This window comes from Staurois parvus, unplaced genomic scaffold, assembly GCF_062004578.1.
Source record: "Staurois parvus isolate SC_StPar_1 unplaced genomic scaffold, SC_StPar_1.0 ptg000388l, whole genome shotgun sequence".
Lineage (NCBI taxonomy): Eukaryota > Metazoa > Chordata > Amphibia > Anura > Ranidae > Staurois > Staurois parvus.
Genome location: NW_028318184.1, coordinates 3,047,851 through 3,064,373, shown reverse-complemented (window position 1 = coordinate 3,064,373; position 16,523 = coordinate 3,047,851). Strand labels below are relative to the sequence as shown.

Below are 16,523 nucleotides of genomic sequence, written 5' to 3'. Positions count from 1 at the left end.
TTAGGTGCATTCCCACTCTGAGAGACAGAATTAAAAAAATAATTCAGGAAATCACATTGTATGGTTTTTAAAGAATTTATTTGTCTTGCACTGCTGAGCATAAGTATTTGAACACCTGAGAAAATCAGTGTTAATATTTGGTACAGAAGCCTTTGTTTGCAATTACAGAGGTCAGACATTTCCAGTAGTTCTTGACCAGGTTTGCACACACTGCAACAGGGATTTTGGCCCACTCCTCCACACAGATCTCCTCTAGATCTGTCAGGTTTCAGGGCTGTCGCTGAGCAACACAGAGTTTCAGCTCCCTCCAAAGATGTTCTATTGGATTTAGGCCTGGAGACTGGCTAGGCCACTCCAGAACCTTGATATGCTTCTTACGGAGCCACTGCTTGGTTATCCTGGCCATGTGCTTCAGGTCATTGTCATGTTGGAAGACCCAGCCACGGCCCATCTTCAATGCTCTGACTGAGGGAAGGAGGTTGATGCTCAAAATCTCACAATAAATGGCCCCATTCATCCTCTCCTTAATACAGAGCAGTCGTCCTGTCACCTTCGCAGAAAAGCACCCCCAAAGCATGATGTTACCACCCCCATGCTTCACAGTAGGGATGGTGTTCTTCGGATGCAACTCATCCTTCTTTTTCCTCCAAACACGACGAGTGACGTTTAGACCAAAAAGTTCTACTTTGGTCTCATCTGACCACATGACTTTCTCCCATGCCTCCTCTGGATCATCCAGATGGTTATTGGCAAACTTCAGACGGGCCTGGACATGTGATGACTTGAGCAGGGGAACCTTCCGAGCAATGCATAATTGGAAACCATGACGGCGTAGTGTTCTACCGACAGTGACCTTTGAAACTGTGGTCCAGCTCTCTTCTTGTCATTGAACAGCTGCTCCATTGTAGTTCTGGGCTGATTTCTCACCTTTCTTATCAGTGATACCCCACGAGGTGAGATCTTGCATGGAGCCCCAGTCCCAGAGAGACTGACAGTTGTCTTTAGCCTCTTCCATTTTCTAACAATTGCTCCAACAGTTGATCTATTTTCACCAAGCTGCTTGGCAATTGCCCCGTAGCCCTTTCCAGCCTTGTGGAGGTCCACAATTTTTGTCTCTGGTGTCTTTTGACAGCTCTTTGGTCTTGCACATGGTAGTAGTTGGCGTCTGACTGACTGTGGGGTGGACAGGTGTCTTTAAAGAGCTCAGACAGGTGCTAGTAAGTTAGATTAATGAGTGGAGTAGAGGTGGACTTTTTAAAGGCACAGTAACAGGTCTTTGAGAGCCAGAATTTTTGCTGTTTCTTAGGTGTTCACATACTTATGTTCAGCAGTGCAAGACAAATAAATTCTTTAAAATTCATACAATGTGATTTCCTGAATTTTCTTTTTTAATTCTGCCTCGCAGAGTGGGAATGCACCTACAATGTGAATTTCAGACCCCTCAATGATTTCTAAGTGGGAGAACTTGCAAAATCACAGGGTGTTCAAATACTTCTGTTCCTCACTGTATATGTGGGAGAGGAATGGCAGAATTGGCCAGGGTGGGAAGTAGTTACCAGAAGCTGATTGTAGATCAGATCTCTATTGTTAGAAATTGGATGAAGCAGTTACGGTTTACACAAGTATGAATTAAGTATTCTGCTAGGAGTTGCCTTCGTGTCTGTCATGTCTTCAGTGATCGATGAGTTATACTTTTTTATAATAACATGCAAATTAGATTGGAATAATTTGAAAAAATGTGATAAACACAATTACACATTTAGAAGAACATGTGGTTATATGCTGGTCAAACACACCTGAATGAAAAAATGCACATGGCATGAAGACAATGATCACGTCAATAGCAACTGCAAAGCCTAGTTATTCTAGTTTGACCACTTGAGTAAAAGCCTGTAATACCATTTCATTGCCAAGTCATCTTTAGTTTTCAATGCTGTGATATTTTGACTGACAATTGCTCCATCATACAACATTGTACCCAATTGAATTTTATATCATTCTTTGAAACAGACAGATTTTGATAGTATTTAAAGTAGAACTATAAAGATTTCTGTTGACTTCCTGTCCCATAGACAAACAAGAAGTGAGAGGAAATCCTCTAAATTATGGGAATGCCTTGGGGACCCCCAGGTCACCAGAAATAGTGTCCCCATTGGAGGATTTCTCCTTTATTATTTTTCTGGGGATAACCCAAAATGTGGGAATTTCTTTCACTTTCAGCGATGGTTAACATATAAATAGAGAGGGTGAATCTCCCTAAAGGGTACAGACAGCAATAAAAACCTAATAGGTGCTCTAGTCCATCTCAACTCTGTCCAAAACTAAAATTAAATGCTTTGCCTTTAGTAAAACTTTAATAACTACATTTTTTTAATTTTCTTACTATAAAAAGGAAAAAAGACCATAAACAAAAAAAAAAGAAGAAAACAAGAAACCTGCCAGGAAGGTACCACCCGCAAAATTACCCCATTTTTGGAAAGTAGATACCCCAAGGTGGCTTAATCTTTAGTCAAAGTTTTTTGGAAATGAAGGAACATTCGGTATCAGGAGAAGGGATGGGGGGGGTTAAAACACGGATCTTGGTAATGATGCAGTAGATACCATACATCAGGTCATACTCAGAGGAAGGAGGAAGTGAAGGGGTAGATGTACAGGTCACATACAGTGAGAGGATGGAGATAAAGGGGTTAATATGCAGATGTGCAGGATATAGAAGGTGAAGGGGCTAATATCGAGACAGGCTGGAAATCAGGTGTGTGTGAAAGGGTTAGAAAAAACATTTGCATTTCCCCTACCCGCGCTGCCATTCGAGGCCGTGGCTGTCAATCACCGGGTCCTGGCTGGTGATTACTTGCCGGCGCCTGGTGATTGCTGAGCATCTCCGACGGGGGGGGGGGAGAACTGTTTGTAAACAATACAGTTCTCTCCCCTGTCAGCTCCTGCACACTGTCTGCATGGCTGTGCGCAGCACAGCCATGCATAGCAGTGTGCTTACAGTAAAGCACAAACACACAGCCCTTAGTAAGACAGCACACAGTTGACCCTTTGATGGCCCCACATGTTAACCCCTTCCTGCCCAGTGCCATTAGTACAGTGTCAGTGCTTTTTATTACATTGATCACTGTATTGATGTCATTGGGGATGTCAGTGACACCATGTCAGTTCCCCCCCAGTGTCAGAATGCCTGCCGCAGTCCCGCTATAAGTCACTGATCGCCGCCATTACTAGTAAAAATTTAATTTTAAAAACCCAGTATATATACCGCCATTTGTAAACTCTATAAATTGCATGTAAACCAATTAATTTACACGTGTTGGGATTTTGGTTTAGCAAAGACATGTAATAGAATACATTTTGCCTAAATTTATGACAAGATTTTTTTTTTATTTTTTTATTGGACATGTTTAATAGCAAAAAGTCAAAAATATTGGTTTTTTTTCAAAATTATCAGTTTTTTATAGGTAAAAAAATAAAAACCACACAGGCAATCAAATACCGCCAAAAGAAAGCTCTATTCATGGGGAAAAAAGGACATAAATTTCATTTGGGTGCAGCGTTGCATGAAAGAGTCAATATGGATGGGGGAATCCTCCCCGCTGAACTATTGTATTCTGATGGCGGGGAGACTACCCCGCCATCAAAATACACTGATCAGCACTGCCGGCCATAGCCAGTGGCGTATGTCGGGCAGGAAAAATTGGACAGGCTGGTTGTACAGAAGTCATTTGGTAAATCAATTTCTATACAAGTAGCCTGCCCATACATGAACCGAAATTCGACTGGTCCCTGCAGAAGTGGCTGAAGTTCGATCCGTTCATGGCGAGTTTAAGGATTGGTTGGTTCACATCCAGCAATAGGCGCCCATGTGTGATTTCCCCAGCGGCACTTGTAAATGGTGCTCAAGAGATAACAGTCTATCACTTTTCCATTCATAAACATAGTGGTAGTATATTGGTTCAAAAAGAATGATTCTACCTGCACACTCCCTAAGGAGGTACTAATCACTGGAACATAAGCTGGAACACTGGATTGTAATTTCAGTGATATGAAGAGGTAAATGTAGGGGTGTACTTACCTTTTCCATGTGAGAATTACATGCTGAAGCTTTCCTTAGACCTCATGCACACTGTGTGTAAAAAATAAAAAAAAAAACACCACTTTTAAGGGCGTTTGACTTTTTATATCTTCTGTCTCTAAACACCCCTCTGTCCATTTTGGCAATAACACGATGTGGGTGAATTTCTGCCAGTCACAGGCTGTGTCAAGCCTCTCCAGCCTGTGTCTTAGAATAACAGGGAGGTGAAGCCTCCATCAATCAAAATGCAATATCCCACCCCTCCATGATGTTTTACTGGTTAGTGGGCATGGAGGAGGAGGGAGGGAGTGGGCTGTTATTTATCACTGTTTATACAACCACATGTTTGACCCTATAGTCACATGGAAACACCACCCTGTGATAGGGTCATATGAAAGATAAGTAAAAATGGCATTTTCGATTACATTCCATTATGCAGGTATGGTCTTTTGTCATCATTCCTGCCCAGTGAACACTCTTTGCCTTCGGGCTTTCTCCCTATGGCTCTGTATAAACAAAGCAGGCATAGAAAGGGAATGTGTGTGTAATCTGAGCTCAAGATATTAAGTTTTGTAGTTATTACCCTTTAAAAGATTGAAACTGAAAAGGTCACTTGCACTGTCCATCAGAAACTCTATAAAACATAATAGCAGGATCCCCAGGTACTAGTTTACCCTCCTCCTGTCTGCTTACTGCCTATAGATGGTGGCCTGGAAGCTTTTCCACTGCGGGCTAATGTACCTCTGACCGACTCTGGTGTAAGGTGGTGGCACTTTGGGGACACTGATGTGAACGTGGCACTCATCCTAACTGTTGCACTCCATATGTTGTTTTGTATATTACTTGCACCTAACCCCTGTACTCTGTACATTCTGCATTGATATACAGTAAATAGACCTGACCAAGGTGTTCATTGTCTCAACAGTTGCTGGTTTTAATAAAATTCTTCCTTACGGTAGGCTCAGTGAGGCAGTCTATACATTTGTTGTTTTTGTTCAACATCGGGGTTCCCACATGGACACTGAAATCACTCCCGCTGAGGTATTGTGTTCTGACAGTGGAGAGACTTATCACTTAGAACTGATAAGTGCTGCCAGCTAGAACTGGTGGTGCTGGTCACGTGGACATTTTCCTAGAGGCTGGTTGTACAGAAGTCGATCGGTACACTACCCTACAAACTGCTGATTCCTGCCCTCTGCTCTGCTAACCCCTATCCTCTGAACTGTTGACCCCCAGTACACTCCGCTATTGATTCCTGTTTTTGTACACTGCCCTGCAGACCTCATATCCTCTGCCCCCTGACATTTTTTACTGCACCCCCATATCATACTGGCTAGATCCGGCTCTGCCGGTGATTAGTATGTCGCCCGGACACAGCAGATCACATTATGGCTGTGTCTGGGTGATCACATGGTGTTTTACCAAGTGATTGCTTTGACCAATCACAGCATTCACATTGTAAACACTGAAAGTGAAAGTAAAGATCCCTTCTTTCTGCTCTCACTGTGAGAGTAGAGAGAAGCGATGCAGCAGCCTGTGAGTGTACAGAAGTCTGTCAGGATGCTTGTACACTCAGACTGCAGTGCCAGCCACCCCAGGGTCCCTGATCACTGCCCATTGCAGTCAATAGTAAACAATACAGTCAGCCCTGTCACCTGACTCACAAAAACATGGCCATACGCCATACCACTGTCCTAATCATCGCCATATGCCACACCAGCGTCCTGATGACCGCCATACCAGCGTCCTGATCACCGCCATACACTATACTAGCACCCTTATCACCACCATACCCCATGCCAAGATCCTGATCACCCCATATGCCATACCAGTGTCCTGATCACCCCATATGCCATACCAGTGTCCTGATCACCGCCATACCCCATATCAGTGTCCTGATCACCGCCATACTCCATATCAGTGTCCTGATCACCGCCATACCCCATATCAGTGTCCTGATCACCACCATACTCCATACCAGTTTTATAATCACCGCCATACCCCATGCCAGTATCCTGATAACCGCCATACCCCATGCCAGCATCCTGATCACCCCATATGCCTTACCAGTATCTGGATCACCACCATACCCCATAACAGCATCCTGATCACTGCCATACCCCATATCAATGTCCTGATCACCACCATACTCCATACCAGTTTTCTTACCACCACCATACCCCATACCAGAATGCTGATCATCGCCATACCCCATACCAGCATCCTGATCCCTGCCATACCCCATACCAGTATCCTGATCACCACCATACCCCATACCAGCATCCTGATTCTTGCCATACCCCATACTAGCATCTTGATCACCACCATACCCCATACCAGCGTCCTGATTCTTGCCATACCCCATACTAGCATCCTGATCACCACCATACCTATGCCAGAGTCCTGATAACTGCCATACCCCATACCAGAGCCAAGATCACCACCATACCCCATACCAGAGCCAAGATCACTGCCATACGAGCATCCTGATCATTGCCATACCTCACACTAATGTCTTGATCACCACCATACCCCATTTGAGCGTCCTGATCACCACCATACCAGCGTACTGACCACCCCATATCCCATGCCAGTGTACTGACCACCCCATATCCCATACCAGTATCGTGATCACTGCCGTACCATTGTCCTGATCACCGCCATACCCAATACCAGCATCCTGATCACCCCCATACCAGTGTCCAGCATTTTTGCTGATCAATTTTCAAATATATATCTTAAAGTTTGTAGACTCTATAGCTATCACACAGACTAAATATTAGACAGTTTTTTGGTTATTTTTACCCCAAAAATGTAGCAGAATACATTTTGGCCTAAATTTATGCAGAAAGATTTTTTTTTTTTTAAAACAAAAACTAAGCAAAAAGTTTTTTTTTTTCAAAATTTTCGGTATTATTTCATTTATATAGCAAAAAATAAAAAACATTAATAGTAATCAAATACCAGCAAAATAAATTTCTGTCTCAAAACAATGATATAAATCTCATATGGGCACAGTGTTGCATGACCGCACAATTGTTGCTCAAAGTGTGATAGCGCTGAAAGCTGAAAATTGGCCTGGACTAGAAGTGGGTGAAAGTGTCCAGACTTGAAGTAGTTAATGAAAGCTGCAAATTAAGGCTACATGTACACTGGACCAACCCTAGACAATAACTCTCCTGGCAGCAGCAGAATGCTAAACGCAGTAAAAACGCATGTAAACGCAGTATCACATTTAGCTCTTGGACGTTTATTCATTTAATTGGCCAGAGTGCTTGCCATTGAAATGAATAAACGACCAAGTGCTAAACACAGCTAGCAATAAGAAGTAGGGTCAGCTGCACACCGGAGGATAGATGAATATAGTGTATATTTATTGATCCATAGGACACACAAAACACCAGGACATGAATACAGGACCTGTTAACGCGTTTCACATGATCTCATGCTTAATCATAAATGCAGCTAGTGCTTAGGTACATGGACACATAGGCTTTTATTGAGTTGAATTCAGGGGCTTTGGCAAAAAAAACACCAAAAGTTGCAGTCTCCTAAAAAGATTGATGTTAACTTTTAAAATGACATTAACATGTGAAATCCGATTTTAGATAGTTCAAGATTACAAACCAAAAATACATAATAGAGTAGTTTCCCTGTAACAGATGCCTACGTCTTCTTGTTTCTACATGTTTCGCTGTCAGACATTTCATTACAAGCTGAAATGGGCTGATCCAGCTAATAATTACACAAAGTACAAAGAAGTGCCAACCCACTGTGATGATTCAATTGTTATTCTAATGGTAACATGTAAATGATAGCAATAATCCGCAATTTACAATGATGTACCAGGAAGACATAAAACCTTTAGTTACACCTCTAATAAATGTTGATAGAAGAACATAATTACAGTATGTGATGGAAAAACACAAAAATCAGCACCTTATGTATGAAAAAAATATACATAAGGTGCTGACCTTTGTAACTATTTTCTCCATCCCGCTAGTACTAAAATTGGAAAAAAAAACCCTGTGCTTAGTGCACACCGATACCCTTCAATATGCACAAACAGCAGCACTCACTGATAGTACAAAATATATCAAACATAAAAATGTGTCGAGCTGTCCCATTAAATGAATAACTCTCTCAAGTGCAAATAATAGTGCAGAACTACCCAACACCAATTTCATGTGACCATTCGACAAATATTTTACAATGAATCATACAATATTAGGAATAAAATGCTCAATAATAATGTGAACAATAATAAACAAAGTGCATGAAATAAACAGCGATAATATCCTCCTGTGCAAGTGCTTCGGTGCGCCACCCAGAGGTGTAGTTAGATTTGTGCTGCGTAGGCAACATAAAAATCGTCTGCCCGCATGGACACCGACCAGCACCACCCCCAGAGAGCTTGACATTGACCAACAACACCCCTGCTCCCCACCTGGGAGAGCCTTACACTACTTTCCCCCCTGGCGATAGAGAGAGACACTCATCTTCACAGCTCCGGACATCCCCGGGAATGAGAGTCAGGCTCTACATCAGTGGTTCTCAACCTGTGGGTCGTGACCCCTTTGGGGGTCGAACGACCCTTTCACAGGGGTCCCCTAAGACAATCAGAAAACACATATTTCTGATGTGTAAAGAGAAGCTACTGTGTAGAAAGCAGCTGCTGTGTTGAAAGCAGCTACTCTGTTAAAAGCAACTACTGTGTTGAAAGCAGCTACTCTGTTAAAAGCAGCTACTGTGTTGAAAGCAGCAGTATTGGAAGTAAAACGACACTCATGAATTATAATTACTGTGTAAATAATTTTATGGTTGGGGGTCACCACAACATGAGGAACTGTATTAAAGGGTCACGGCATTAGGAAGGTTGAGAACCACTGCTCTACATAGACCATCAAGAAGCCTGGTTCTTATGGCACGTGTGTCCCTTCTTTCATCCCTTCTTCTGGGGGGAAGGTGCTGTCCCCCTAAAAAATGCTGCCCTAGGCAAGTGCCTTGCTTGCCTTGTGGTAAATACGCCCCTGGCTCCACCACCTTCACACACATGTACTTAAGTTAAGACGTCAAAACATATGAGGTCCAATAGCGCTTAATAACATCATAGCATAAGACTGGTAGTTTGGATGGGTTTCGCTTGCACAGGAACTCCAATCACATGAAACCAAGTAACATCCAGCATAAAGGGAAAAAAGAGGAATTCCATAGTGTAGTTCAATCTAAAGCCATTTATTTGTAAAATAAAGGTACTCACATAACATCAGTAAGAGACAGGTATACGAATGGCAGGCATGATGTCATAGCTAAGCTTAATGATGCATTTCATCACACGTTCAGGGGCCCAACAGCTATTGTGATGAAACGCATTGAGTGGAGCATCTGGTACTGCACAGTACTACTGCAAGTAGTACTACAGTAAACTAGCATTTAAATGATTTTTAAGATAAGCTTAGTCAGTCTTACAGAGTTTCTTCACTCAGACCCCTAACTGATGACTATCCAGAGATGGGCAGAGGCCTCCCTGAGAATGACAGTAAGGAAATCATCCAGGTGTCCCCTTAAATGCCACTATCCACCACTATTTCTCATGGGAAGGGTTATGTTAGGTTTGTACTCTCCCTGCTGGATTTTCATTTACATTTAATAGTTGGTTGTTAAAGTGTTCCTCTGTATTGTGTAAAAAGGCCTTTTGATCCTGTTTCTCTGCCCCTCCTCTTGTTCAAATGTCCACGACTTATCTTCTGATAAGGCAGTCTGAACCCGTAGCCACATGCACATGATCAGTTTAGTGTTTATTGCTAGAGAGGGTTTTTTTATTGGGAGAGTGCATGTAATCAGCACAGGGCCAATCAGCACTATCCAGACAGAGGTCAGGGGTTCTGCATCTTCTTAGAGCAGAAAGAAAACTCCTACAAGCCTTACCAGTGCTCTGCTGGACACTGATAGAAGACACAAGACTGCTCTAACTGCTGATGAGAAAAGGTATTTATCAGTTTATATTTACCAAAATAATTGCACTTCCATGTTGTGTGTGCTGTGGGAGAGCAGATATAGTGAATGCAGGGTCCTGGGTTTAGTAACATTTTAAAGAGCCACCACCCGCTGGCATCCTATCAACCACTCATTCCTGCCATTCTCATTCACCTCCCAGCCAGGGATTCCTGGCTGATAGGTGAGCATGGACAAAGGAGCTAGGAAAGTTAAAAAAAAAAAAAAATGTCATGGGGGTCCCCTTGAAATCCATACAAGGCCCTTCGGTTCTGTTATGAGTTTTAAGCGGGACCCAATGTAACAGAAAATTGTATGAGGCCCCCAAAAAATCTATGCAGCCTAGCAGCCAGGAAAGGGGGCAACAAGTGTGACGCCTTCCAAACCAACATGCCCCCCCACCCCCAGGTAAAGCTCCTAGTCTTCATGTGGATGAGGACAATGGCCTCTTCCCCTCAATGGATTCTTCCCCCCAACTCTGACCTGGTGTTTCTGGGGTTCTGTGGGTTTATTGGAATCTGAAAATCCTTATTCTCAATAAGGAGGCCCCCAGATACTGCCCCTCCCCCCCCCCATGTGAATGAGTAAAGGGTATCCTAGAAATAACAACACTGAAACTATTGACAAGTCCTTTATTAAAAAAGTCTCATTTACATTCATCATTATTTACAGTGATGCAAGTCCATGTCAAACATGATGAATGACAGCTGCCAACCCTCCTGGACAAAAATAAAACCTGATGCCTGATAAGACACAACCAATCCTATTGAGTCTCCCGGCTGATGTATTTGACCAAATAGACATGTCCACATTTGGTCAATGATGTCACTGGGTGACCCTGCTCCTTTGTTTACTTTAGCAGCAGGGGGACCAGAGATGCCAGTCCATGCCAGGGAATTAACGGGATTGGAGGTGTATCTCCGATTCCCCACCCCTAAACACAGAGGCAGGGTCATCTGGGTAACTCTCCCACTTTATTTAGAAGCACCTCCGATGAATGATGGGCCCTGAACCGCATGTATATAAAAAGCCCCATGCCTGCCAAGACCCGACCAATCCCATTGCTTTCTTGACATCCCTGTTTCCCCCCCTCCCCCATTGCTATTATAAACAAAGGGGCAGGGTCACCCGGAAACGTCATTGACCAAATCTGGACATGTCTAAGTTTGGGAAGGGGGGCATACCCACATCAACTCCCCTATCCTGGCTACCCAGGCTGCATATTTAGATAAGGGTCTGGAGGGTATGGAATTTGGCAGGAGATGTAGTGTTGGGTGACCCTTAAAATTAATACCAGACCTGAAGGGCCTGGTATAGATTATGAGGGAATCCCCACACCAGGTTTTTTTTTTTTTTTTTTTAAACAATCCCAACTCCCATGTTTGCATTCAACTGTCAGCTATGAATTCCCAGCTGAAAGATGCAAAGAATTTTGAACACTTTCAGGGTAAAATACTGCACCATGTAAAGATATAGCGCATGTAGTATTTTAGTAGGTTTTTTAATTAATTACTAAATTTTTAAGAAATATACTTTGAGTCTTAATTTATCACTTTTTCCTGCAGTATTTTACACTTCGTAAATTAAGCCCTTGTTGGAATATCCAAGACATGTATAAGAAGCCAAGGACCAACTCAGCTCACCAGATTCCACCAAAATATCACCTTTTGGTGGGCAGACTATTTAAAGGGGACCTTACATATAGAAGCTATGTGTTAATAATCTCCAGTTAATCTCCAGTATTGTCTGTGGTCTTCTGCAGCTGATCTTTTCTCCATTACTGACTTATCATGACCTGTTCTGTACTGTCTACTGTATATGTGGAAGTGACCATCTTGCTAGAGGAGCAGAGCTTTGCTTCTTCATGTCAGAGCTGCCCCGGTGGTGAGTGTTGGTCGGACTGGTGGGGTAGTAATCAGGAAGAAGGAGAGGTGGAGGAAACAAATTCATAGAATGAATGAAGCAGAAGCAGGAAGATCATTGGACTGCATGTCCTCAGATACATTCTCTTCTCCAGCAAGGAGGACAAAATCACCAAATCTCATTCCTAATGTGCTGACACTGGCAGTGAGAGGTAGCAGTGCCTTGAATCTCATACTGCAGATATACAGCTATAAGGCTTGAGCACAGGAGTACCTAGTTACAGAAATTGCATTGCTGTTTACTTATACATTTTTCAGGGTACTGCTTAGGCACAATTAACATTTTAAGACATTTTCTGTAAGGCAATATAGCCAAGTGCAGGGCTACAGCAATAACGGAAAGGAGACCCTTTTATTCTTCTCTCCTTCTGGTAAGATACTGATGTTATGGTGCACCATTCTTATACTCCTGCAGCCAGCAGGGGGAGAGTTAAAGCCAATTAGGCCCATAGACTTCTATGCAGAGCTGAGAATCCTGAGAGTTGTAGTGTGAGATGGCAACCTATAATGGGACAAATAGACTCCTTACACTACAGATCCCAATAGGCACTCTGCAGTAGGAAGATTGAAGAGATGATTTTTATTTAACTGCCTAGAAAAGTTCTTCCTCTTTGCACCAAGAGAGTGTGAGAGAGAACACCTCTGTCTGAATATTTGCCTGCCAGCGAGAAAATATACCAGTGAAGATCCGAGCCTGTGACTGGGAGTGAAGATACCCAGGGGCAGCGCAGCACTACCCACATCAGCACCTGCACCAGTGGTGTATTTAGGTGTTGTGCTGCCCTAGGCAACACAAAAATTGTCTGTTTCAATGGACACCGACCAACGCCCCCCCCTTCCGCCTTCTGTGGAGAGAGCCTGACATTGTCCAATAACACCCCTGCCCCCCACTTGTGAGAGCCTTCCACTACCCCTGACCCCCCCCCCATTGATAGAGAGACACTCATCTTCAAAGCTACGGACATCCCTGGGAATGGGAGTCAGGCTCTACATACACCATCAAGCAGCCCGCAGCCTCTCTTGGATCCCATCTGGTTCCCATGGCACGCGTGTCCCTTCTTTCATTCCTTATTCTAAGGGGAGATGCTGCCCCCCTGAAAAATACCACCCTAGGCAAGTGCCTCGTTTGCCTTGTGGTAAATACACCCCTGACCTGCACAGCTGCCACAGGGAGACTGGAGCATCCACTCACCTTTTGCCTCCCATCACTGATCACTGGAGGCTTTCCGGGAGAGACCGAGGGTCCCCACTTCTACAACGAGAGGTCAGCACAGCATACTGGGGATTGGTAAGAGGGCTATTCGCCCATTGCTGATACTGTTAGCAGGAACTGAGCCACTGAGAGTAGGTGTATCTAATCCATACCTTACCCGTACTGCAGTCTATACTGCATTTATTTCCAAACCCAGACTGCACCTATACCAATCCTGTACTGCATTTTACTAAACCTTTACCGCATCTGAACCACATCTACCTTGCACCTGTGTCAAGACTATACAGTACCTATACTGCATGCAGGTTAACTGGGACTGTCGTTAAGTGCACTGATGCTCGTAATGGGCCCCAATGATAGCCTGCAAAAGAACATCTCAAAGGACATCCCCTCTTATAATTCTGCAAGCCCCGTTTGTTACCCTGCCCTACCATCTTCCTTTTAGTTTTAGACAGTGCTTATCAAGTCGGTTTAGGGACTAGCATCACAGCCATAAATGAGCTCTGGCAGTATAGTTCCAGTATTCAGTAGGGTAAACTTTACTACTACTCACTGCTGCACTTGAGGTGGCCTTGCTACTGTTTGTGCTGACCTGTAGGCCAAATTTCACCTTGTGCCTAGCTCCTACTGTCAATCAATTTGTATACTAAATTGTGTTATTACCATTGTTGATCCATTGTATGCTTGCCTAGTTACCAACCATATATTAAAGAGGATCTTCACCCTGCAAACAAATGTAAAAGAAGCTTCAAATACTGTAGCTGCTGACTTTTAAAAAACGCACACTTACCTGTCCCAAGATCTAGTGATTTCCTTACCCAACACGGCTCTTTGCCAGTCTTCAGGTACAGGTACCAACATCTTAACTGTGGATTGCCAACTGTGACTCCTTGTGGCTTCACAGCTGGCTGACCACTGAGCAGGTGCAAGCAAGCTACTCCCAGCAGTCTCCTGGGACCTGTCATTACATAGGTAGCCTTGCTGAAAAAAGACAAGTCCTTCCAGTTCAACCATAAAAAAAAAAAGTTATAATCCTATACCCACAGTTGATCCATAGTATGGCAAAAAAAACAACAAAGCATGATCCAATTTGCTCCTACAGGGGAAAAAATTCCATCCTGATCCCCCGAGAGGCAATCCAATATTCCCTGGATCAACTTTACCTATAAATGTTAGTATCCAGTTATATTCTGTGTATCCAAGAAAGAATCCAGGCCTTTTTTAAAGCAATCCACTGAGCTGGCCAGAACCAACTCTTGGGGGGGGGGGTCTATTCCAAATTTTCACAGCTCTTACTGTGAAGAAAACTTTCCGTATTTGGAGATTAAATCTCTTTTCTTCCAGACGTAAAGAGTGCCCCCTTGTCCTCTGTGATGACCTCAGGGTGAATAACTCTACACTGATTTCACTATATGAACCACTGATGTATTTACACATGTTGATCATATCCCCCCTTAGTCTGCTCTTCGAGAGAGAGTACATTCAGTTCCTCTGATCTTTCCTCATAGCTGATCTCCTCCATCCCTCTTATCAGTTTAGTTGCCCTTCTCTGCACTTTATTCAGTTCTCCAATGTTCTTTTTGTGAATTGGTGCCCAAAACTGAACTGCATATCCCCAAGAGGCTGGGGAAAAGAGGGGGCCAAACTTTCTCTCAGATCACTGCGGCAATCCGACCGGAAGTGGGAGTGGGTACCTGTCAAAATCAGGTACCTGCTCCTCCCCCCAAATAAAGACATTCCAAATATGGGAGGGGGGGGAAAGTGGAACTTCCCCTTCCGGGTGAAGTTCCGCCTTAAGTTTGCCTTTACAACCTAGTTTGGTGCTTGTTTTCTTTGATATAGCACTGCTATTGAGTACTGAGTATTACTTTCAGTGAATTCCTGAGATATTGTATGATTGTATACTCAACCTGGTGTGTTTGAGGGGGGTTGAGGCAAAGAACATCTTATCAAGTGGCTCCTACAGGGGTAGGGCTACAATTTCAAAACTTTGGTTTTTGAGTTAAGGTTCACATTAAGTGCTGTAGTAGCTTCATCAAATGTCTCCTCTTAACGGATGGGACTTTACAAGCAGTAGACATGACTGATATGAGATGCTGACAGGGAAAATTAGCAATGATACTGTACAATAACCAATGACTAATAGCAAAAAGTCAGCAATAATCTTTGTCCTCATGTGGCTTCAGTAAAACTGCATAATTGTTTTTTAATAACAGCCTTACAGAATAAGCCCACAAGTAGGTTTGCTATTACAGAAATAAAAGGGTTTTCCACAAACTGTTACCGCAAAGTTGGGAGTGCACAATTGTCTACAATATCTTGGCATGTTGTAACATTATTGCTTTCCCTTCACTGAAAACATCTGATTAAAAAATTTGATAATTACCAACATTACTTATGTTTGCGTAAGCTCCTTGAACTGGTTGTACGGCTGTACACACCTAAAATGTAAATTCTAGGTTAGTTCAGGGGGATGTCCAATTTGTAGGGTGGAAGTTTATTATATGGTATAAAAGGGACTCATTTTACCAAGTGTACAGGCTGCTCTACACAAGACAAGGTAAGCAAAATGACTTTCTACAGTATTTTTCTAGGCATGCTTGATTTTTTGTTTTTTGTACTACAAGCTCAAAGAAAAAACAATACTAAAAGGTAACCTTGGCTTAGAAGTGTTCATTATTCAAGTGAGAGAGACCCCTAGCAATATCTGCAATTTATAGGTGCCACCTGCCAAGCCAAGACACCTCTGTGAACTGTAACCTACAAAAATAGGTCCCTGAAGATCTCTCCCTGAAGTGTAATTTGGATTGTTCAGTAAAATTGACTTTATAAACTTCCCTTCCCTACCCTAACCACTGGAAGACCAAACCTTTACTGGCACTTTTGTTTACAAGTTTAAATCAGAATTTTTTGCTAGAAAATTACTTAAAACCACCAAACATATTTTTTTTTTGCAGAGACCCTATAGAACAGTGGTTCTTAACCTTGTTGGAGGTACTGAACCCCACCAGTTTCATATGCGCATTCACCGAACCCTTCTTAATTGGAAAAATAAAATATGATTTTTAAAATTCAAAACATAGGTATATATTTAGGTATATATTTATACATAGGTGCACAAAATGAACAAAACCGTTAAGAACAAAGAACAAAACCATTAAAATATGATTTTCACACAAAAACAAAAACATAATAATGAATATTTACTGCACGAATCATATGAGTCGGGTGTAAGTCTTCACCTCCGCCGAACCCCCGAGACTGACTCACCGAACCCCTGGGGTTCGATCGAACCCAGGTTAAGAACCACTGCTATAGA

The 16,523-nt window shown here is 42.9% G+C and overlaps 1 protein-coding gene across 2 annotated transcripts in view; it reads left to right on the top strand.

Moving 5' to 3' along the window:
* LOC149455798 (lysozyme C-like) overlaps positions 1-16,523 on the top strand; it is an 87,093-nt gene that overhangs the window by 42,590 nt on the left and 27,980 nt on the right. Inside the window, exon 1 of one of the 2 annotated variants that reach the window (XM_089685886.1) lies at positions 15,656-15,764. The exons of the other annotated variant lie outside the window; for it this stretch is intronic. The gene's annotated coding sequence lies outside the window, so the exon portion shown is untranslated. Of the gene's footprint in view, positions 1-15,655; positions 15,765-16,523 lie in introns of those variants that run through there. 2 annotated transcript variants of the gene reach the window in all.